The sequence below is a fragment of the Tympanuchus pallidicinctus genome, unplaced genomic scaffold, assembly GCF_026119805.1.
Source record: "Tympanuchus pallidicinctus isolate F22 unplaced genomic scaffold, pur_lepc_1.0 scaffold22, whole genome shotgun sequence".
Lineage (NCBI taxonomy): Eukaryota > Metazoa > Chordata > Aves > Galliformes > Phasianidae > Tympanuchus > Tympanuchus pallidicinctus.
The window spans coordinates 38534453-38559743 of record NW_026294739.1 but is presented as its reverse complement, the minus strand read 5'-3'; the positions used below and the strand labels follow the sequence as shown (position 1 = coordinate 38559743).

The following is a 25291-nucleotide window of genomic DNA, read 5'->3' as shown; positions in this document are numbered from 1 at the left end:
ATTCCCTTGTTATTGTATTGCTAGCACATCATGATCAGGAAGGAGCTATTTATTGCTCTGAGAATTTGACTCCCTTACCCAACCGGTCAGGTGTCAAAATTGTACTTGCCTATCCATTCTACCTTCTGTTCCCTCCAGTATCTAATGTAGAAAGGACTAAAGGGAGTACTTGCAATCATAAGTACAACATTCTTCCCAAATACTTCTCCATACTACTGAAATCCAAGCGTCTGCAAACAGAAAGTTATGCAAATGAATGGGGATCATCTGATTAAATCCCTCCTCTAATCAACTTTCTCAAGTGGAAAATACGGTGATGTTTGTGTTTGTGAGTTACAAAAAAGTGGAAAATGCAGTGATGTAATGTTTGTGAGTTACACGGGAGTTGAATCCTCTGAACAGAATCTCAGATATTTCTGTACAGAAGAGTTTGGAGATTGTAAAGGGAACATCTTCCTGTGTGCTATCAGTAAAAATCTGCAGCTGGGATACAGGATAGAAAGAGAATGCACTGGCAGAAACATGGAGCAGACAGTAAAAAGAGTCTTACATTGATGAAACAGCATCTTGGAGTGATAAGCAAGACCACATCATTCAGCCTGAGTAACCTGGCTTGAAGCAGAGCCTGGGCAGTCAGCTACTTCTCCTACCACAGATTTAACTGAGTCAGAGTGGTCCCACAGAGTCAGCACTGGGACCACAGGCTCTAAGCAAATATTTCTGGATGGAGCAGCGTGCGGTGAGGAAATGCTTGCATGTCTATCTAGGGTCCACATCTCACAAAGAAAAAACAGATCTGGCCAGAGGCTCCCTTGCTGTGACACAGCAAGAGTTAATGGTTCATCACAGCCTGAGTGACCTGTCCTGATAACCTACTGTTCAACAGGGCAGCATTTTATTGGGCGCAAAGCAATCCTCAGGCTAATGTAAGATATTGAATTAATCAGAAATGCTCCCACGTGCAGCATGGCCAGCTCAACTGCTTGCTCCAAGCCATTTTCCTTTCCGAAGGTTGTGTACACTACTGTCACAACCACCCGTTTCACTCTCCCAGGCGTGGAGGATGTTAGCACAAGAGCTTCTTTCCTTATCTCAATGCATCTGTGCTCCTTTTTTTCCTCTTTTTCCTTTTGATTCATTTTGCTCTTTTTTTAGGCCAGCCGTCAACTGACCAGAAAGTGACACCAACAACCTCTCTGTCTTCCCACCATGAGCAATAATGGAATTCCTGTGGGAACAATAGTCACACTTCACCCTATGTAGCATGTCTGCCCAGCACTATGGCCAAATCTATTAACATTCCCAATGTATTTTATTCCTGCAGAAATACCTCTAAAAGTCTCTTGTCATCTTTCCTTTTGGATACATCCTCTCAGATTTGGAATCTGGTTTTAGACAGGTCATGCAGACCCAGCCAGGGATAGAAGGGGAGCAACAACACCTCACACAACTCTCCTTGTCCTTATCCCCAGAAAAGGTTAGGCATCAAGTACAGCCACACTAACAAGAACTGAAGGCAGAGGAAAAGCAAACGTTATTTCTTCCTTTTTACTGATTTTCAAGAAGACAGATAACTGTGAGAGCCCTCAGCCAGATGTGCCAGGCAAAAATTGGTGCGAGAGAGAAGCCCTTACATGATTCTCCAGGTTCAGGATACAGAACAGTTCACCTTCTGTAACACTGTTAGTTTCTTCACAACAAGGTATTTCACAGAGATGCTGAACTCTAAGATACATCTCCCGGCCAGTTCTCAGCTTGCACTGCTGTAAGTCTCACGTAGCTCACCATGCCTATCATCACCCTGGCACAGCCCCCCAGACTCGGTATCTGAAGGTCGTGGTGTAACACCCAGCCTGCTTCATTTGGAAGGCACTTTTCAGATGCACATACCATGCCAACTGAGTACTAAGCTTTAGGCCACAGGGAACATCTAGAATCATGCCAATGACAATCAATAGCAGATGCCTGAAGTGCGAGCCTTGCTCATCTGAACTACACCGATATTTATACAAGCTCTCCAAGCCTTCTGCAAAGTGTATGGAGTTCAGCTGTCTCCAAACCACAAAGACTGCTCTGGGACTGACTTCATTTTCAGCTGCTATTACATCCTGAGTAGGAACCAGAGAGATTTGCTCCTAGCATCTTAAATTTGGTACAGACTGTAGGAATGATCCTTCTACAGGAACAGAAGAAGCTGGGACACAAGCTGTGATAAGGAAGGCAGTCAGATCTGGGCTATTTTTTTTTTTCCTTCTTTTTTTTAACAAATGCCACAACATCCTCTCCTGTTCCCCAGACAGTCCTGAGAGAAGGCAATTCATCTTGCAAGGGAAGGCCAGCAAGTTCACTGACCTAACTAAGAAGCATACTATAGGAGCCCTAGAACATGTACAGACAGCCTTTTCAATTTCAGGTAAACACATGTGCCCTTGTTTAGGATTTCCTACCCACTGTGTCCTCCTGTCAAATTCAATGCATTAACCTTTGCCCACGTTCAGTGGGCTTTAAGTCCATATGTCCTATATCACCACAGCAGTCCACTGTAAGACTGAATACTCTTGCTGGCAATCGCTGCTAAAACCATGACAGAATTTATACAAACATAAAATGGAGGCACGCAGGAGCAATTTTCTCCCTTGTCTTGTACAAAGCTACCAGCAGATGTGATAGAAACAAAGCAACCAGGTCCAGCTGGCCAACCAAAAAAGGCTGGGAAAGGAGAGAAAGTGTTATCCAATCCAAGTCCCACTGATATCTGTTTGTGTGTTTGGTTTTTTTTAACCATCAGCTGTTACTAAAATTTCTAGACCAGCAATATTCAGGACCTGATTTACATTTATTATGGAGATAAACACTATGAAAACAAGCACGGCAACAGCATATTGCTCTTCAGCTCTTGTTTTTTTGATAAGCCACTGCCATTGTGAAATCGTATCCAACTGCTCATGAAACTCTGGCAAACTGAAACTGGATCCTTTTGCCCGAGCCCCGTAACACAGAACCTTGTGCCAGATGACTGTATTTCTTGCATGCGTAAAATTCGCTTCAATCAGTTGACAGAAGGTTTGGGGTTTTCCAAATGTTGTGGACCTGGTTGAGATTATTGAGATCCTCAACTATAGGAGTGTTGAGTTACTGCTCTTTTAAAGCACGCTTCCTCTGACAACAAAATGTAATTAAGGAGGCCATCTCTGTCATGTTACGGTCTCTTTTTAGAAGGTCTGGAAGAATGCAAAAAGGGCAGAGGAAAAGTTGCTTAACTTTCTTAAAAATAAATGTCCCTAACATTTTTACATTTTCCCTTTGGTTCGTATTGGTCACACAGATGAAACTATTGAAAGGAGAAAAGGTCACAGCAAAGCACTGAATTTTCTATGCTTTATAGTGCAACTAAAGTTTCCTAATGTATTAGCATGGGAAAGGCACACCCAGTGATAGGAGAGAAGAAGATGGATGGATTTCAGATTCTCGATAGGCTGTTCAGAGGAGAAACTTAAATATCTTTGAGAATCAAGTGCATGCAAAGAAACACATGCAAATTGTCCCTCACCCTTTCTGTAAAACAAAGAAAATCCAGATTCTAGCCTTCCATCCATAATTTAACACACATGCAGTACCATTCTGAAAGTTCATTTCTTCTTTCTGGACAGTGGCAAAAGGTGGGTTTTCTTTTTCTCCCAACACCGTATTTCACAAAAAATGGTAAAGGATATTTACATTAGGTCTCCAAGTATTCACAACACAACTGATTCCACAAATTGCACTGATTCAGCCAAGAAATAAATGCATTGTGTTGTGTGTCCAACCAAAATTGCTCAAAACCTTAAGTCCTGAATATACAAATCCTCTATAGCAAAAGTGCAACCAAAAAGAATCCATTAAAATCATTTGAAAAATGAAAACTTGAGAAATTTGTATCCATTTGTGAACAATTCCTGAGCACAGAATGAGGCACAATTCATGGAATGAATTATTCTTTGTGAATTATTGGCCCAGTATTATCCTCATAACCAAGAAGACACATAATTTACATTTCTTTTATAGGCGATAGTAGCTAATTGATGTCCTGGTGTGATATGGAATGAAGCATAGTCATATAAATAAATTGTTTCCTAAATTCTTCACAAAAACACATTAATATCTTAGACATGATGCAATTGTATGCAGTGAACGCTGCTAAGACAGTAATCGTGTCATCAAGAGTTAATTTATTCTCAGCAAGTCCATGTAATGCAGATATTAATCTCCTGGAGCACCCACTGTTGTTCAGGGTTAAAACATTCACAGTCTCTAAAACAAACAAGTCTCTCATACACAGCTGTTCTCGAGTAGCCAAGCAGAGCTGCTGCCTGACGAGCATTAGTCACTTAGCAGCCTTCTTAGAAGGGAGTCGAGCAATGCAGAGTGCACAGTGCACGTGAACATGCTGCATTTCCATACATTGTCCTGCTACCTTACAGTTACTGAGCTATGGGTGCATACAGATTCCTCAAAATTGAGCAATGTGACTCCTGGCAAGTAGCAGGGCTACCCTGAGGCTCAGAAGAGACACTTTTTAAAGACACTTTATACATAAACGTCAGTTAAACCAAACAAATCACTTCCTAAATCCAACTTCCTTGTCTATTGCCTTCGCTTGCATCGTACGCTCAACGATGGAAAAAATATACAGACCTGACCCAGAGCAAGGATTCCGCAGAGCGGGATGCTGCCACCGCTCGAATAACACCCGCGTGACCCCGGCCACATCCAGTGTGAAAAAGCACGCAGAACAAAAGCAGCCCTTGAACAGGTGGCCACCACAAGCCCCACATGCCTCCATGCCTTCAGACAAGGCTTGGGTAACCCCACCTGCACCGTGTTTCATGCAGCTGCGCGCAGGGCAGCGGGACCCCTGCATCCCACCCTGCATTCTCCATGCTGGCGCCTCTGGGGAAAGCTGCAAATGAGAAAATTTGATACACTTCCTTTACATGTTTGGTTTTGTTTTTTTCTTTCTTTCTCTCCAGTTGGCTGCCTTTAATATGGGCTCAGCACAACCGCTTTATGATATCTTCATCAGCCACTTGAAAGCTCTGGGTCAGAAGCTTGGAGATTTGAAGGTAGAACTGTGCTAATTGACTGAATGGCCCTTTTGACCACAGTCAATTTCTGCTAATTAGAAAAAAGAATAATTAGCTAATGTTGGTGAAGAACTTTGAAGATGAATAAGCTATGAGAAAAGCACTTGGCATTATTAGTAGGGGAAAAAGTTTGATCCCTTTTTAAATCTGTATTTAAGTAGCTCAAAGTGATTTTAAAAGGACCAAATGTAATAGCTAACCACCAGAAGGCTAATACGGTGTCTTTTGGGAAATTACACTTTATATTATACAATTAAGTGTTACACAATTGCTTTAAGAACCCCTCCTTGGAATTTTCCATTTAATTCCGGTCAGCGTGCTCTTTCTATGTCATCGAATCCTTCCTCTTACCCACCTAATTTGTACAGGTAAATTATAATTACTCTAAAATAATAATGGCAATGGTTAGACAAGCACATGCGAGCACGCATCTGAGAAACCCTGTATTATCAAACAGCCTTGTACACATGACTCAAGCACGTTGTTTTCCATTCACCGGATGCGCCGTCTACTTCCATCCCTTTGCAGAACAGCACTGTAAACACTGTCACAGTGTGGATGCGAGAGGCCACGTCCTGAACTGGTTAGATCAGCACAGGCCCATTCTTTACGACAGTCTAAGGAGATGATTATGCCACTTACAAGTGGTGTGAAAACGGCAAAGCAAAAGATGAAGCTATCCTTTCTTCTTGCTGAATTCTGCGGGTATGAAACCTCTGTCATAAAGCATGGTGTACACTGTGTACACATTGCTGGGGCCACAAAGGAGAGTGCTCCTTGGATAGAAACATCCCCTTTTTATTTCCAGCTCCTGTACAAAATTGTGCGGGATGTTCCTACATCACTTGTGCCACCATTATTACAGAGCCTGCTCCCACCTGGGTCAGCTTCCCAGTCCTTCCGCTCCGGCTGCATGACCAGAATTCCAGCATGAGTAACACGCTGTACTTCTCCCACAGGCCTATACTTTGGCTTACCAAACCAGCCACTCCTAAGAGACACCTCTGGAGCACAAGGTACATGTTTGCACATATTAACGCATGTTGCTTTTCTCCCCTCCCATCTAAAACTGCCACTCAGAACTAATTTAGTCCCTGTTAGCTGGAATGATAAATGGAAGATACTTTTGGCAACCTTCATACCTGGTTTCCTCCTTGGCCCCTGCTCTACCTTGTAAAACTCAAGCTGAAACTACCAACCCACCCTCATTACTATTCTATTGCCAAAAACCACCTGCATAGTTTATGTATGTGCTCAAGAGAAGAAAGAAGTGAAAAAAGCTTTGAATCTTTGTGTTGATTCCTATCCTGCTATGTAGGCACACAAGACAAAGCCCTCAGGTCTGGCATACAAAAAAAACCATACAATTTTGTGCAAGAGTAAGCTAAACAAGGCATCATGACATGAAGAATCAAGCCTTAAGACCTTTTTGGCATCTGAATTTAAGTAAAAGCGAGAGGAACAACACTTCTTTCTGGGACAGTACGCTGGATTGATGTACCATGTTGTGTGGGCTCAGAACCATGAAAGCAGATGCTCCTGTCTGCATCATACATTCATAAGAACTAACTACATTTTTTGGTTAAAAAAGAAAAAAGAAACTGCCTGGCATACCTGGTTCCTGTGTGGCCTACTTAGGACTACTGAACTGGTCTTTGAGATGCCTTATTGAAGTGGAAAGATGAATATGAATATATATTTATATACGTATGAATATATCTGTGAACATATATATATACATTCATACAAAATTATCTTTTTTTGTTTGCTTTTTTAAAGCAGTGAGTTGTAGGTGAGTTCAGGAACAAATATTTTCAAGCAAAATCTGCCTCAAGCTTTAAACAGATGATTATAACTTTAAAGAAGGTTGACAGTCTGCCAGACAAGGCAAGTCAAATCACAGGGGATCAGCATGAAGGACCTGTTGTTCTCACAAACTCAAAGTTTAGTTTCAAGGAACTGCAACCATGACAAATCATGAGTTTGTGGATGTCAGTACACCAGGGATGGGTCATTCTCATGTACTACTGATCCCTGGGGTACGGAAAGCCTAGAGGGAAAGTACCTGAGTGACATTTTAGCTTTCATGTCAAAAGAGAGGACAGCAAGCTGCCGCACAGTTTGGCTGCGAGGAGCCTGTAAAACCTCAGCAATTCTGCTGCACATCCTCCCAGCTGCTAGTATGGCTCTGGCAGTGAGCTCATCCAAAGGAGTGGGACAAGAATACTGCATCAGGCAAAAACCACTTATTTTACCAAATATCCAAGATTTTCTCTGTGCTTTTTTTCCCCAGCCTTTTCTTTTTTTCTGTTCTGTAGTCATAGCGAGACATGACACAGACATAATTTCCTAGCTCAAAAGTATAACAACAAAAGAGTAATACTCCAAACTAGCCTACTAGGAACAAGTCTGTTCCTTAGAAGTAGGAAAAAAGCCTACAAAACATACGAAGCATGTGAATTAACTACAGCCAGTGTCTCCAGAACCACTGAAAGCAAAGGAAGATCCAAAGAAACACTGATATTTATATACCTGGGGTTTTCTATCAGATCTTGCAATGTGACAACAACACATGTCAGTGTCAGCACAGGTCCTGCTGGCAACACCTTGAAAACTGCGTGGAGGTATAGAAAATAAACAGCAATAGCTGTGATTTCCATGATAAAATACGAATGTAAAGGAAAGCCTCTTGGGATCCATAATCTGGAATTGTCACGGGATACAGATTGTCTGTCTTTCTGATAAAAGATGTCAGTTCCTTTTCTGGGTTTTAAGCAGAAAGAAGCGCTTGTGATTATTAGGCTGGCTGTGTACCACGAGGGCTGTCGACAGAATCACTACACACAGTGGATGTGTCTACTTTACCTATCAACGTTCCTAAAATTTCTGTATCAAAGGAACACCGCAGACCAGACTGAACCATAGGAAACCCATTTCCCCAGCTCTAGAACTTCTAATTTCGCTCAGCACACGCAGTGGAAGGCTGAAATTTCCCGCTAGCCATACTGATCAAAAAGCTTCAACTAGGTTAACCCACATTAAGCACTCGTAGTTTTATAAAGCAGCTGATTAATTAATCTTGATGGGTTGCTGTTGCCATTTTGCAGAGCTGGGAGCTCACTCTGTGAGGTGCACGGTGCTACGTCAGGAAAGGCTGTGTGCCCTGAGCCAGCACAGTCAGCTCCTCTGCGGGAAGCACTGCCAGGCTGTCAGAAGGGGAGCCCAGGCTGCAGAGTGCTGCCTTTAAAACTAATTAAGAAGAAATGCATTCCACACTGAGAATTATTATACTCAAGTACCATTTAATACTCCAAAGAAGGCCAAAGACTAAAATATTGACCTTCCCGCTGCCAGCATCAGTTCTACTGCCAGCCCAGTGAACGGAGAAGTAAATCCTACACAAAACAGGCCTGTTGCTCAATGTTAATTTTCAAGTGTAGGAATGAAAAATGTTTTACCAAGTGCCAGTAATAAAACAGAGCTCTCTGAAAATGAATCTCTGGGCTGAATCAGCAGCAGTTTTGTACCCCACAGCCTGGTTGGTGAAAGCTCCTGGCTGGCACAGCACCAGCACATCCCTACTAAAGAAGGCTAATGGGACCGTGTTGTTTGGAGACATCACTCCAAAGCTTGAGATGACTTCTCCAAGTGCTGGAAGCGAATGAATCTAAATGACAATATTCTCCTAATATCAGATATCCTGCTAAAACAAAGCAAAATGGATGGCAAACGTGCTCTTGTTTGCCCAACTGCAACTGCATAGCTCTCAGCCACTCCACTCCCCAGATTTCCTAATGCCCTCAGCCCAGTATAAACTGGCTTGCTCTCCAGTTTCTCACACAAAACCAAGTGCATGTCCACACACTAAAGCCCAGCCCGTCTCACACAGGCCCAGTGAGTCATCCATACCCACACCAGCTGCAGGTGTGCATCACTACCCAGGGACATGACTGCTTTCCCTCTGCATTGGTTCTGGCCCATAGCAACTCTGCTCACATCACAGCAGAGCTATACATGGCTATCCACGAGAAGGAGCTTTTATCCCTCAGAACCACAACTGCAAGCCTGAAAGTGTGGATTTCTTCAAGAAATGCTTCCAGAACACCATTTCCACCCACACTGCTGCTCGTGACTCACATACATTTCACTACCAAGTGTGGGAGAAGTGCCTCAGCCCGGCCCGTTCATGCTGCACTCCTCCTGCAGTGCTCTGCTGCACCAGCACTCAGCACAGAGCCCACATTTACCCTGACACACACAGCCCTACAGGCCGTCACACAGCAACATGCTCAGCCAAAAACTCTTCCTCATTCTCATTATGTCTTGAACAGTCATCCACAAAAAGACAAAATACCCAGTTTGTAACAATCATCTGCCTCTCACTGCAGATTGCCAATGAGAGGACGAAAAGAGAAAGGAAACTCAAACACAAATGGAGACTTGCTGACACAGAAGAAAAGAAATCCCTTTCATGGGCAAGAAGAAGAGTTGGAGCTTGTGAAAATGTGAGTGTTGCTGACAGCTTTGGCTTACAAGCCATGCCAATGCTGTCAACACACATCACAGATACAATCACGGATCAATATTCGTGATATTTCGTGAGCTGTGTCCTCTTCTCTCTTTCCTGCATCTCCACCCACTTCTGAACTTTCCTCTCACCCCTTCCCTAGAGCACACCTGCTCAAAGCCCAGCATGTAATCTATGTTGATGAGCAAGTAATTTTATTAATCAACCCAGGAAGCTGGGGAGTGCAACATTTCTCAGGCAATTTCCTTCACCAGATCTCTGCCTTTCAGCTGATTTTCTGTATGTTGTGATGTCAAATGAGTACTGAGAAACACAGTGAAGGGACAAGTCAACCTCAATGGAGAGTGGATGCGTCTTGTGCAAAGCAGACAGCTCCCAACAGTTACATTTAAACCACTGAAGTAGAAATACTCTTTCATTTACTTCAGAGGACTTAGGATCAAATCTGTAGGCTTCAGTAACTCTGCAATGTTAAAAAACTCAGTTTTGCAGAATCAGTGACTGAACTATCAATCATAGAATCATAGAACACTGTGATGTCCGCTCCCACTTTATTTTATCCAAGTTTGATAAAAATATCATATCACATCACGTGTTTTTTCTTGTTTTCTTTTTTTTTTTTTTCTTTTTTCTTTTTTTGTTTAACATAGAATGTGATTATGCCAAAAGGGCAAATGGCCAGTTTAGCTGACTTGAGCCTTTGATCCTCATGAGTTACATGTCTCTTCAGCAAGGTTCTCATTTGAAGTGCTTTCAGCACCTGATTTATTAACAGTCGGGTGGAGTTAGGCTGTTTTGCAATTCCTGAGAAGCTGATAATAAATCTGATGCTCGTATCGCAGGTGGTGCTGATATTTTAGCTGGATTGCAAAAAAAGTTCGTAAACTGAAACAAATGTTCCAATATTGATGCCTCCATCCTGGAGTCCAGAAAGCAGCTTGCGAAGGCTGCTCTGATGGACATTCTGCCTTTCAGAGATTTCCTCTCTGATTACACTACAATTCAATCTTTCAAATGTCTTCCCTTCATATAATACTCATAAATTTTATTTTAATAAAAATAAGTGTCTAAAAGGCATAAACAAAAAAAAAAAAAAAAAAAAAATCCAAAAAAAACCCCTTAATTCTTCTTTCAAACCTTTAGCACATTTTGTTTAAACCAGATGTTTCCTCGACTTGCCATTGCGATGAAAGGAAACCCAATATCCCCTCTGCTTTCCAGCGCAGAGCCGCAGAAACAAGGAATGACAGAGGAAGAGCAAGAACCATCTTAACTGGGAGGTGATTATTACAGCTATAAGAGAGGGAGTGAGGACACATGCTGATGGTGGGAGCTCATGTATTTGAACATTCCTACTACCTTTTTTCTCACAGTCTAACATAATTGTAGACTGCATCAGTGTGATTCAATACCCAGCTGAAACAAAGTCAAATAAACCCCACCCACCTGTTAGGCAACATTCTGCAAATCCCGTATTAATGTCACGTTCCTAATTATATTTCACTTCTCTTGTTACATTTTTGCTATGATCCTGTCTTCATTGAAAGCAGCTTTCATCTTAAACACAGTTTTTTCCTTTCTCATCTCTCCATCTACCCACCCCAACCACCATTCATTACACTCAACCAGCTAATAGTTCCAATTTTCATGGATAATCTTCCTTCCAGACCATTTACAGCACAATATTAATTATTTGTTTTCTTTTGGGTTGACTCGTCCTTCACTCTCTCAAGCTGCACTTAGTTTATAAAGCCACCAGAAATGGTGTGATACACTTAATCAAGAGCTGAATGTCTCCCCGGAACAAAGCAAAAACATCCTTCTGCTTCTTCTACAAACTGCCATGCTGTCTTTAATGTGAAAGTAACATCAGGCAAAAAAGACAATGTATATTATCAATAAATATTTCATTCCTTTATCCAGATGTCTCCTACTCAATCACACAAACACTGGATCCTCCACATATCCAGCTGCCCGGTCCGCAAAGGACCCAAGCCTGTGCTTTAAATTACGCAGCTACTACAAGGATCTCATCTATAAACAAGTCAGGCACTTATTAGAAAAAGGTTGACAGTCCTTCAATACACATTTCAACAGAATCTTTCTCTTTTGGGGCACTGGTGATTTCCTTCTTCAGCATCAACGTGCTTTTATTTTGAGAGTAAATACAGCACAAACACAAAAGCAGGAGGCACGACTGCCCAGAATCACCACTTCTGTTGCAGAAGCAGAGTCCCTGTTTCCAACTTTTCACACTCTTCCCTCCAGTCTTTGTCCCACTCTGTGCTCAAGGAATCAGAGAAAAGTTACTTTTTTTTTCTTCTTTTTCTGCATAAACAGTGCTGCGTGGATGTGCCTGTAATGTGAAACAACCTTTGTTATGAAGGCATGGGATCATTTTCTGAGCACAATGCTTAAATGGAAAATAGAGCGCTTGGGAAAGCCGGTCCAAATTCCCTTTCTCGGTCATAGCCTGCTGATGTACAATTCAGACCAAAGGAGAGGAGACCTTCTCCTGCTCCATGGCCATAAATCTTTTCTCAGCGTTGCTGGAAAGGGCTCTGTGGCTTACATAGGTGAGACAGCTGTGAGGAAATACAGGGGATTTGCTATGGGAGAGCTTGTCTGGTTTCCTGCCTGCAAAAAGATAAGACTTCAAGCTGATGGGCATCTCACTGCACAGATGGCAATGAAACCATTATGTGCTCCTTCCACGCTCATCTCCGCTGTGCCAGAAACACAGGAAGAGATACAATCAACCAGTACGTGACCTCTTACATTCATTTGTCCTAAATCTTTTTCATTTTGGTTTGGTTTTGCTTTGGTAGCTAACCCTGTCTCCATGGGTAGTTAAGATACTGAAGGCATATCCTAATGTTGAGCTCTTCTCTTCTTAGCACTAAGCCATAGCTAAACCTCTTCTTTTCACTTTGCAAAGCTCCATGTAGTTGAGGGTTTGAGAAATCTTAAATCTTATTCTCAGTAATCACTAATGGGTTCCAGGCTAAGAATGTCAGCCTCACTGATTTGGCAAAAATTTTACCTTACACCAGCGATTTCCTTCCCAGCTGTCATCATCTTGTTACCCAGAAGCTGCATTAATCTATTATAGCTGATTTCAGAAGCAGATAATTTGTGCCTCTGCATCGACGCCCAGATGCCAAAATAAGGCCAAAGCGTTCCCAATGAGTAAACCCTGCTTGCATCTGCAAATCTGTGACCAACCAGCCCTTCCAGAACGTGTTAGTACAGCCCCTGACCTGCTGTGACTGGCACCAACCTTTCATAGCTGCAAGGGACCAAGATTGTAGGCAAAGATTATTCAGATAAACACGTCCTGGCTTCAATCCGAACACAGCTGTAGGGACGTGACACAGAGTTACAAAGGCACCAGTCTCCTTCCCTCAGCTCGCCTGTGCAAGAAAGCCTCTGGAGACTGGCTTGCTCTGGCTTCAGGAAGGATTTGCACCAACAGAAACAGAGCCAGCAATCCACCATGAAAACGTATACCTCCTCTACAACCTGTACGCCTGTGATTGTGCAAATGCAGACCCTGGAATATAATATAGGTGATTTACCACTTCCCATGCTTTGCAATCCAGCTGGGAGCAGGAAGGCAGCTTTGGCTGAAATTGCAGCTGAATTCACAAACTCCAAATTTTTTTTTTTTTTTTTTTTTTAAAGGGAGTCATACTTACACAATTTTCCCTGTTTTGTTAACAGTTGTAAAGAGAGGTGGCAATGCTTGGAAAGTGTTTGAGAGCTGACATGACAGAATGCAACAGCTTTTCAGCGTCTCAGTGGTCGACTGTGTAAATTAGTAGCTAGTCCATTTTACAAATGTATATTATTTACCCAGCAGATGCTGTTACGGTCTCTAGTGTAAATTCATAATTAGACTACGTACTGCTTTGTGAAAATCCTTTAATAACAAAGGTGCCACTGGGTGCTGAAATAATTAAATCAACCCAATTGAAACAACACTAGTTCGCCGCTTCAACTCGGGTGATATAATATTACACATTCCTGTAAAAACAGCCAGAGAAATCGAGAATGATCAGCTACAAACATCAGATACAAGGGATAATGTTACCCGTTCAGTAGCCTTCAGTTTGGCATGAGTCTAGTGTCACAGTTGAAAAAGTTGCAGCCAACATACCAACAGCACAGACAAAGAACAGATGATCCATCTCCTCTGCCATCTATCATGTGCAGCATTGCCAACTCCAGGGCTTTACAAGCACTGACATTTAAAACAAAGTATGTGTCAACCATATTAAATAATATACCAAGCTGTGTGTTATTAAGTGTGGGGTAATTTGACCACAGCAATTAAACTGAGATTAAAGAATGATAAAGGCAACGTTATACGCGCTGTTCAGTGGGGTTTTTGGAACATATGGAGTCCTGAATATTTCCAAGTGTGAAAGCCACATCAGATATTAAGGCGCACGTCAGTCATAATCAACATCCTCCTTCTGCACCCTCCCTCCTCCCCTTCCCCCCCATGAGATGGTGCTTTCACACAGCGATAGCTTTTATTCTGCACATATTCAACAAAGGAGATGTCTTCTGACTCGAGGCTCCAGGCTGCAGCCCAAGGGATGTGTTTGCAAAGCAATAGTTTAACATGGTAGCACGCTAAAAACACACAATTTGTCAGACTCTTTTGCAAGGCAAGCAGTGAGCGGGCAAGGCACAGTCACTACGCACACAAGGCCACATGCTCACGGGCAAACAGTTGATTTTCAGACCTGGTGAAATAACATCCTCCTTCTCAAAAGGTTTTCTGATTGGACTCCAATGGGGATTTTGCACTTAGCCATCTTTTCTGCACACATGAAAGTGAGTGCATTCTGTCCAGTTCAGGCCAGTCAAATCCATAGAAAGCTAAAACGTAAAGGGCACAAGGCAGCTCATCAGCAATCTGCTCTCACACCGTGTCTGCAGGCATTTCCCCTTCCAACAGGGCAGCCAGACAGAGAAGCAGTCAAGACCCCAGGTCTACAACAGCCAACAAAGGGGGCATTGGAAAATCAGAGCTGGAATTTCCTATCTGCAGTCATATTCTGGAAGTATTTTATTATTTAGAAGAAAAGACAAACTTATCATTCAAGGTGAGCTCGCATTCCTCAATTACACAGTTACCAATCATGCTGTGAATACGCTCTCAGATAAGTGGGGGGACACACTTGCTTAGCAACTGCAGTAAGTGTGGGTCAATTATAACACACCTCGCTTTAATGCGCACAAATAAAAATCCTAATAAAACGATTGAAGCTCATAATCCATTTATAAACAATGTCTCTTACAGTGATCCTGATGGAGAGCCACCACAGCGCTCCCCATAGATATCGTAGCCTTCCTTCTTTAATATTTCCAGCTGGCTGCCTCTGGGACATCTTGGAAAATTTCAGGTAAACAACGCTTCTCTAATATTTGCTCATCTCAAACCTGAACGATTCTGGCATAGGAAACAGAGGCTTTTAAATATCCATCTGTAGTTTAAAAGCCAGCTTTCCCTGAAAAAAAATATCTGGAAGAATGAATAAAATTTTAAAAATAACCACAGCACAAAAGGAAAACAAAGCGAAACATACATGCAAAGGAACAAGTAGACTGAGATGAAAGATCCTCAATTTGGAAATGTCCGAAGGATTTTAAAATATTCCCAGAACTCAAGGAATCAACAAATAATATAATGATAAAAATATCATCCCGAAAATTACTGAGATGTGAAACATTCCACAATTGCTAAAAAAAATAAAAAAATAAAAAAAAACAGGCAGCATGCTCAGATCTGATAGGATGCTGACATTGCTAACAATGTAAACTGCTTACCTACTATTTGAAGGCTTTTATGCATATGAAAAAGCAGGCAATTCTTGCATACCTTTCCCTACTTGCTTATCTGTAAGCACATAAGTAGTTCCATTGCAATCAGTGAGGCTGCTCAGATTCTTAAAGCTAAGCACAAGTTTTATTCAAAAGGAAAAAGAGAAAGGAAAGGAAAAAATGAAGCTTACTGAAATGCGGAAGTTAGACCTGCTGCAGTGAACCTTTGGGATCACTGTTTGTCACTGTTTCAAAACGTTAATAAAATTATAGATCTGTATGCCATCATATCCTTATCCAATGTACCACACAAAATGCCTTTGCTTTCCATCTTTTGTTAATCTCATTGCCTTCAGTGTAATGCTAATAAAGTTCTTTGTCTAATGATGTCCATTTAATTTCCTGAATTCAATTTCTATTCTCTGGATCTCTGAATACAACCCCAGTACTGCACACCATTCTACTATCCCTGAACGAGATTTCCAACACCCTAATGCACTGGAAGAGGAGCCTAATGCACAGCAACATGTATTTACCTCTAGTGAAGACTCAACCATTGTAAGAGGAGAGCACATAGGCCAAAGCCCTGTGGACACAGAAATTGCTGCAGTCTGAGTCCAACATCAGACAACTTCTTTCTATTCTGAAAGTTCCTTCTTGGCATAGCCTGATTCTACAGCGCTACAATCAGCGTTACCAGTAAGATACCAGTTGTTACATCTTCTGAAAAGGAAACACAGATGGAAGAAACGGTCTGGAAGCAGCCTCACCTTCACCCAGGAGAATTTCCAACACCTCCGTGGATGTCAGAGCCCTATTGCTGGAGCTCAGCCTACAGCACTAGGGCCACCACAGGGCCACGAAGGCCAAGACAGCAAGGACGTATTATGGGGTATCAGCCGCCTGCCCATCTTTCAAGATCAGGGCAGCGATTTTTATTCTGCTCCATTTCAAACTATTTGTCCACCCTTGCTGTCTGCCTCTAGGCACCTGTATGAGCCCATACTTTTTCCCGTTGCTGTTCCTATGCCGTGGCCCATGAGAATCAAGTAGAATATAGGAAAATAAATCAAAATTTAAAATACTGCACTCAAAAAAATATTCTCTCAACTGTAATAACAATTGCCAAATCTCACTGCACCTTCTTTTTAATAACTGAGCTATAAACCCCTCAATAATGAGGCTTGTAATGGAAAAGTTGAGCCTCCCTTTACTGCTGCGGCCTGAACTTGCTTCTATAATCAGCTATTTTTATCAGTTACTTCATTCCACCTTAGAGAAATGACCGCTGGCAGAACAAGTCGTGTTTCATTTACAGACACTCCGGTGTGATCCTTTCACTAAGATCCAGATGAAAGAAAGCAAGAGAAAGAAAGAGCAAAACGATGAGAGGTTCGGAGGGAAGAGAGATGTACCTCACTGCTTCCCTGAGAAAGTCACCAGTTTCCCGTTCAGAGCCCACATGATTCCATACCCAAACAGCACCTCACTACCAGCAGCCAGCCTTCTCCTGAAAGGCCTTTAAGAAATACAGGGTGAAATGCAAAACAGAAATAACTTATACCTATTTTCCTCCATCAAAACTAACATCTCCAAAGGTTTATTAACAAAATGCCATTAACAAGCATTATCCTACAGGTGCAACCTCCCTATCCTTACAGTAGTCAGTAAAAACTGGAGCCCTTTCTACAAAAATCTTGTGTTTCAACAAGCACTTTCACTTCACAGCAACACAATGGTATTGCTCAACAGCGAGATACAATAAAGAGAACCCACAAAACACTTCCAATAGGCTGTATGACTAATTATTGAAATGTGCAGACATAATCCTTCAGCCTTGAAAAAGTGCAAGTATTTGTAAATATAATTATGAAGGGCACATGGTTTCAACATGATGACAAACAATATTAAACTTGCACAAGGAAGGAGATTCAAAGAGGTTTTTTTCCCACACACAGAAGTTGTACATTGTTTTCCTTGCTAGCATCCCAAGTAGCATCGTGCATATGCAGTTAATCATCTCTTTGTTTATGTACACACATTACAATTACATTTGAGTTTTCCAAACTCTTGCATGTTTAAATGAGAACCATAATGCTGTCCAAAGGACAGAGCCAAAGCTCTCCTGCAAGGAGAGAAAACACAAATCCCATGCAACTTTTTTCAGCTACAACGTGGGAAGGCATTAATTATACAGCTTTATAACCTCAATCCCTCAAAAAAAACTTTCTAACCCTGATCCTTCAAAAAATTCAGAATTTAGTCCACATGCCCCTCAAAATACTTAGAAATCCTAAAATCTTTCTTGATCCTTTACTGTAGGGAGTTTCCTCCTGACTTGAACACAGCCAACGTAACAGACACAAAGCAAATTCTGTCCTTGGTCTTTGCGTACTGATTGCAACACACTGATTCCAATTTTCAGTGACCAAAAGCTAGCAAGATTCACATCTCTTAAAGGCAAGCACTCATCTTTCTCAGTGCTTCCTCATTACGCTTTTGTAGCCCAAAGGTGCTGGGAACGTAGGGAAGAACAGCAAAGGGATGTGAAGTAAAAATGAGGTGGCCATTTATACATTCACTCTCTATCATACTCCCTGCTCCACTTCTCTCATACCCTCAGGAAAGACCTCAAGAAAGATTCCTGCCAGGAAACATGCCTTCATAAGAGGAGAATGAACTTCTCACACACTCATGCTGACAGGACATATATCAGAGTACTGATCTGGTCCAGGTAAAAACAAACAAACTAACTAAATAAGAAAGAAAATATAACAGGAACACTTCTCCCCTTCCCCCTAAGAAACGGAGTAAATTAATGATACAAGAAGCCCCATTAATAAAGGGTGAAGGTGAGCCACTGTCCCAGCTTTGCAGTATGAGCATCATACCCTTGGCTACAAGGCAAATATAGCACAGGCATATTCTGGGGTAAGAGCAATAAAGCAGGAGAGTAGAATAGCATCACTCTTAGTTTTTGTGGTTACAGAACAAGTATGAGGGCCTTCATAAAACTGCATGATTTTATTAAGCAGAAAAAAAAATCTCTATGTTGATGTAGAAGAGCAATCCCTGCAAGTGAGTGAAGTAGAGCTCTACCTTATTCTTTTTTACCTTCTTTTTGTTTTTTTTATGGTTTTAATTTGCTCGTTCTTTATGTTCGTTGGCACCACTGCTAAAATGTATCTTTACAACCTATTGTCTTCGGTAAGATTATATCAATAGCTCCAGATGGACCACTTTTAAAAATAAATTCTGATTTCCCTTATCACTGACAGGAATCACATTTACATATTCTCCTGGTGGAACTGATAATGCAGCAGATGATTAATGTGCCTCGATGTACTGATACCTGTAGACTGTTTGATCAATGTCTCGCAAAGCAAGTGTCTTTCATTCAGTACACTCAGAGTCCAAAAACACCCTGTGATTAATGTAACTAAATGTTTGGGGTCAGTTGAAGCTATAGTTCCTGTTCCTGATTCAATATCAAACTAAAGATAGGTCACAAGAGAGTGGATTAGTCATGTGAAGAAAAAGTCTGAGCGTGCAACTTCAAACTACCTCCTTAAGGAAAGCTAGCAGAGTTCCAGCATTTTTTACTTACTACTGCAGTCATCTGTACCATTTTTCACCTTGCTGTTAAACAGCACAGCCCAACACGCTATGCCTTTTAATGCCAGGATATTACCAGAATAAAAACCAGCGGGTTTGATTCAGTTACTGTCACTGAAGTTTGGATTTATTCAGATTTATTTATGGCAGTTAGTGAACCATAAAAATCCAAGTCTCTGAAGTTATTCCCCAAAAAAAGTGCTACTCAGTGTCAGAAGATAACAAAATGTCTAATGAATACTAAACCTTTCACTAGCTGTACTTGGCCTGTTGTTACAACAGCTGTTTGCTGGCTCATTAGAAATGGAAGATGTAAGAAGCACGGGGTTTTGCTGAGGGACGGCTTTGCCTTCCACTCATATATTTTTATTCTTCTCAAATGCGTAGGAACAATTAAAGCCATGCAGCCAAAAAGGGGGGGGGGGGGGGGGGGGGTGAAGTCACCTCTTGCCACTGTGATGGTTTTCCTGTCTTCACCTCATTCCTATCATACTCTGACTAGAAGGCATGGAAGCAGGCCAAGGAAAGAGACTTGGTGAATTCCATCAGCTAGCCCCCTAACCCAGAACTTGGTTGCCTTAGATTGCCTCCATATACACAGATGACATGCCTCATCTCTCCACCTTATGGGACAAGCTTTCTCTGAATTGTCTATACTAGCTATAGAAGGCATGTAGACACTTCAGTGCCCATAACAGTCCCAGGAGAAAGGCTGTTGAAGCACAGATGAGGAAATACATCATTCAGGAATTGCTGCTTCTTTTCACATGTCCTCAGAAGTTCCACAGCAAACCCTATGTCTCAAATGCACATCTCTGTCAGTAAAGCCCAACTTGCTTCCTGCTGAAATTCCCACCCGATGAGGGCTTCACCTGCTTACTCTCTCTTTTGAGCAGCTCATAGGTTCACATTTTGTATGAAAGACAACGACAATCCTGGCACCAAGTTTACTCTAGTGAACTGTAATGCTTCAGGAAAGCAAGCATTTCTGAGTCCACATCTTAGAACCTCAATGAAGTGATGCACAGGTCTTTATTACCCTCTTTTTCTAATGTTTTCCTTAAACACAGCTTAATATGCCACTTCATAATTACAATGCGGACTTAAAGCACTATAACTGACGACAGCTTTCAACTTAAAGAAACTATTAGAGGCTCTAAGATTGCATTTATTATTCAGGAAATACCAAAAACTAATAGAGGTATCCTTAATAAGAATGTAGCAGCAAAAGTTAATGCATGAAAAATAACTATTGCAAAAAGTATTATCAATAATTTCAGAAATAATGTACATGCATAATGAATGAATTTTGCCCAGGGGTAATAGCTTCTTGCATCTTGGCCTGATTTAGTATGGAGAAACTCTGCATTATAATGAAAGGCAGAATTATCACACAGTGTAACTGCTAGCTTTATCACTGCTCGGTAGGATCCTAAAACTGTCATCAAAATGTCAAAATTACACTCACTTAAATGATCTCTATAATACAAAACTACGTGCACGTGGATTTATTGCCCTTAAAATAATGTGAACAACTTTACCATCGCTGGTTTGTAAAACGTTAATTATTTTGCTGAAGAGATGTATAAGAATGAAACAAGAAGGCACTTTAAGAGAGTGCCTAGGTTTGGGGAAGAGACAACACCAAATTCACTGCCTTGATTTTGAGTACTGTATGAAACATTTCTCATTATAAAGGCTTGTTTTTTCCTGTTTAATTTTTCCGGTATTTTTGTAAATAACGCCAGCTTGGGCTACTAAAGCATAAAGGGTTTTTCATTTCTGAGAGCTAGATTTGATTTGTTGGCTTTTTTAAATGCCACAGTAAGAAGTGAAACGTGAATTTCTTGCTTTGGGAAGAGATTGAAGTTATACAGTGCAATTGATCCCTGAGGAACGAGTTAAGAACACCACTCTCTTTAAGAGTGATTCTGTCTGAACAAACCCAAATCAAATGGAATAATAAAAGGGTGCTGCTTTATAGACAGAATAAACATATTGGGAGCACAAGTGAATGTTATGTACACACTGTTACACTTAAGTTTAGTATAAATAATATATGCTGAGCACAAACAATTACATCTCTAGTGAGGCTCCGCTACTACCGTGTTAGAGATTTTATTGCACACGGCCAGTCTACCTGCTTTCCATCATCAAATAGCATTGCATTGGACACAATGGAAGTCCCACTAATGCACAATATAGGCGTGTTTTAAATTACATGGGCCCAGAGTGGATTACATAAAATACCAATACTGTGATGTTCATCACAACCTTTCTCCTTACACTTCACAGATTTCACCAACGTTATTTAATTAAAACTATTTGGTACAAAGAGCAGATCTAACCTGGTCCTAACTGGAGAGACTTCAATGTTGTCCTTTAGGGTTCTGATCCTGCAAGGATCCCCCTACTCTTCCACATTCATTTTAAGGTCTTTGGTTTAAAAAACAAAGATTTTCATAACTCATAACTCAACAAACACAATTGGCTGCAGAGACAAAGAGCAGAACAGAAATAACTGCTCACACTAAGTGCATTCCACCATCTTTTGTGTTAATAAAATTAAGGAGCTTTATAATGCTCACAAACCTACAATGCAATACCGAAATGTTCCTGTAAAACTCAGGCACAGGGTACCTGACCCACAGGCCACAAGGACCTCTAGTTTTTCCAATCAATCTCAAATAGTTTTCACCTCTCTGCCTTGTTTCTATAGAACTAGAGCTGCTGCAAATCCACGAATAGGTTGCAAATGATCCTCAACTCCATCCTAATCCAAACAGGATTCATCTAATATCCTCTTATAGGAAATATTTCAGCACCAAAACAAAAACAATTCTGCTGCCACTCGTTACATTTTTGTTTCATTTTTAAACAAAATGCTCAATTCTGCAAAATCCAACTACATTTCTCTTAAAATCAAAGAAAAAAAAAAAAAGATAAGCATCTCCGCTGCATTCATCTCGGGCAAATTAGTTTCCTCAAGAACACATGAGTGTATTGGGAGAAACACTTGGAAATGATTGCTGAAGAGGAAGGTTGCATGGGGTACATCTTCTGAGACATTGAAGAATGGAAGCAAATGGGAGTGAATGAACAAATTAATGATTAAGGAAGATGTTTTTTATTTATTTATTCTGGAAGCTCTGTCCAGCTTGGCCTCCCAAGGTTCGAGCAATCTTTCACTGTCAACACCTGCCACAAGATTGATTCAATTAAGATTAGCGGCACTAGAGAAAAAAGTGGCATGGTTTACTTTTGATTAGTATTGTCTTTCCTCCCATCTCATAGTGGCTGTGACCCCTACAACCAAGATAGCATAAATATATTCGACGATGAAAGTAAATCATTTGTCCAGTATAAGCACAACAGGATGCAAATTTAATTGCCACTTACATTTCAGGTGCTTACAAAAGCATCTTTGCGAGGATCCTCCCATTTCACATATTGAATTTAATTTACTTATAGTTAACTCTCACTCATATCTAACGAGCAGCAATGGTGTAGTTCTGGAAACGGGGCACAGCGCTGAATACAATTTTCAGCAGGAAGCAATGTAATTCCCAATATAATTACCTTTGATGGTGGATTAGTTTCTATCCCTCTTGCATCTTTAGTGCTGTAAGAGTGTATAAATGACACTTAGTTTCCATATCACACATTAGCAGGTAGATTACATTTGAAAATTAGGAAGACAGTCGAGGTTTTTGTCTCCCTGCTGTCACCAGCTTGGCCTACATTTTCTGCTGGTACAAATGGGATAAACTGTCTTGAAAACAAATAGAATGAGACATGGTTAACATAGATGAGAATTTGATTAGAAGCCTGCTTGTTTGGGCTTTTTTAATTACACCTGAACAAAGAAGAAAACTAATTCCTACATTATCAATTCGAAACAAAAATGTTATGGCATTTTTCCTATTTTTCATGGTCTGTTAGGACACAGGAAGATGCTATCACTTTAAACAGACAGGTATCCTACGCTTCATGGGGACAGAGATAATAACAGGTAAGATTACACCATTTTCTAGCACGCTTACATTTTTATCACTGTATTAAGAGGCCCTTCTCAGTTGAAGAGGATGTACAATGCTGGAACTGTTTCTAAATTAATTAATTTATATTTTAATAGGGAGCTGTTGGAGAGGGTCCAGAAGAGTGCCACGAAGATGATCAGAGGGCTGGAGCACCTCCCCTATGAAGACAGGCTGAGGGAGCTGGGCTTGTTCAGCCTGGAGAAAAGAAGGCTGTGGGGTGACCTCATTGCAGCCTCTCAATACCTAAAGGAAACCTACAAACAGGAGGGGGATCGACTCTTTGAAAGGGTTGAAAACTGCAGGAGGAGGGGAAATAGGTTTTAATTTGAGGGAGGGGAGATTTAGGTTGGACATCAGGGGGAAATTCTTTACAGAGAGAGTGGTGAGGTGCTGGAACAGCTGCTCAGAGAGGTTGTAGATGCCCTGTCCCTGGAAGTGTTCAAGGCCAGGATAGATGGGGCCCTGGGCAGCTGGGTCTAGCGTTGAATGGGAAGATTGGTGGTCCTGGATGTGGCAGGGGGGTTGAAGATTCACGATCCTTGAGGTCCCTTCCAACCCTGGCCATTCTGTGATAATTTGTTATCTAATATATTAATATATATTAATTAAATTAATATATATTAATATAAATATAAATTAATTAATTAATTAATATTAATATAAAATAATTAAATTAATATATATTAATTTTAAAAAACAAACAAACACCACCACAAAGAACAAAACCTCACCTCTTGCTACCTTCTTATAATACAAAACCTTGGTGGGCCAGTATTAACAAACATATCTTTTAGGAACACCACGTTGGGCAGCAAAGGTGTGGCCAACCATCAGGGCAGCTTCTCTGGGCTTCTGCTGAGATTTCAATCATGGCACACAGGTTTCTCATTAAAAGGTACTTACTTGCATTCCTGGTGTTTTACAGCCACACAGATAAATCACAAGTTTTTTTGCTGATACACCTTGGGCAGGATCCTTGTCTGGATCCACACCAAATAATGCTGGTTAACAGCTGATGGGTAAAGGACAGGAACAGAGCCTTTTATCTTTGCCCCAAATTCATATTCCAAACCAGTCTCAGCAGGGAGTGTAATGAAATCAGAAGTCTCAGTTCGGTCCCTGGTGGCATTAGTTCGCATTATAAAATCATTACACATCATTTGACAATGTTGTGCACTGTTAGCATAGAGAAGAACTTGTTCTGTGTCTCGAGGGGGGGGCCAATCCCTGCAGAAAAGAGTGGGTCTGTGTGTGATGAGGAGGTGCAGCGAGGAGTGCAGCTGGCTGGTTGATAATGAGCACTTTGATGTTGAGTATTTTCAGTCCCTTAACACTCATCAAGACCAATATTTGTCAGAATAGAAAGAGGGGAAAAAAGTCAAATTGTTGTTTTCTAAAAGGGCAACTGAGTAACATTTACCTAGTACAAGTTTAAAGAGAAATTCAGATGCTGGAAAATACATGGAATCTATTAAAACACCTTTGTCTTGTTATTCAAAACATCTTTGACTACTGCTATTCTAGAACTTTAATGTAGAAACGTGTCTATTTCTTTTCTCTTTTTCCCTTTTAAAGGCAGATTTCCAGTATAGCATCTGATCTCATAGACTCATCATCATGATCCTCTCCAAAGGCCCTGAAGACAATGGATCCTTCCATGTCACGTTAAGGAGTTGATGTTTGCAGACCTGGGGTCTAAGTATACATCTGGGGGTGTCAGAAAACAAAAAAAAACAAACATGCCTCAGTTCAGAGCATCCCCAGAGGGCAGGGGGCTGTTTGTAGCCTGCTTACATAGCTTGCAACGGCATATCTTTAATTACTAGGAAGAAATCCTATTGTTAAATGTAGTTGAAGAACTAAGTCCCTTTGTAGGCCACAGAACACGTTCTTTCTCAAGTGAGATGAGCTGCAATCGTAATTGGAATATAAAGAAGCAAGAACAAATCACTAAGCAGTTAATTAGCTCTGCAATTTTAGTTAAAAGCTACGTTGGCTTTTCAGTCATGGAAAAACCACCATTCCCAGGAGCACGGCTGGAACAACCAGGACAGCTGTTGGAAAACCTCACAGTCACCTAGAGCACCGAGACTGCTTTAGAAAGAGTGGCAAAGTCAGATCTTTCTCATGTCTCGATCCCATGAGAATTG

General features: G+C 41.1%; 1 long non-coding RNA gene across 2 annotated transcripts in view; it reads right to left on the bottom strand.

The window, feature by feature from the left end:
• Positions 1 to 25291, bottom strand: part of LOC128081820 (uncharacterized) — a 98037-nt gene that overhangs the window by 21539 nt on the left and 51207 nt on the right. Inside the window, exon 6 of one of the 2 annotated variants that reach the window (XR_008207419.1) lies at positions 11478 to 12007. The exons of the other annotated variant lie outside the window; for it this stretch is intronic. This is a non-coding gene — a long non-coding RNA (uncharacterized LOC128081820). Of the gene's footprint in view, positions 1 to 11477; positions 12008 to 25291 lie in introns of those variants that run through there. 2 annotated transcript variants of the gene reach the window in all.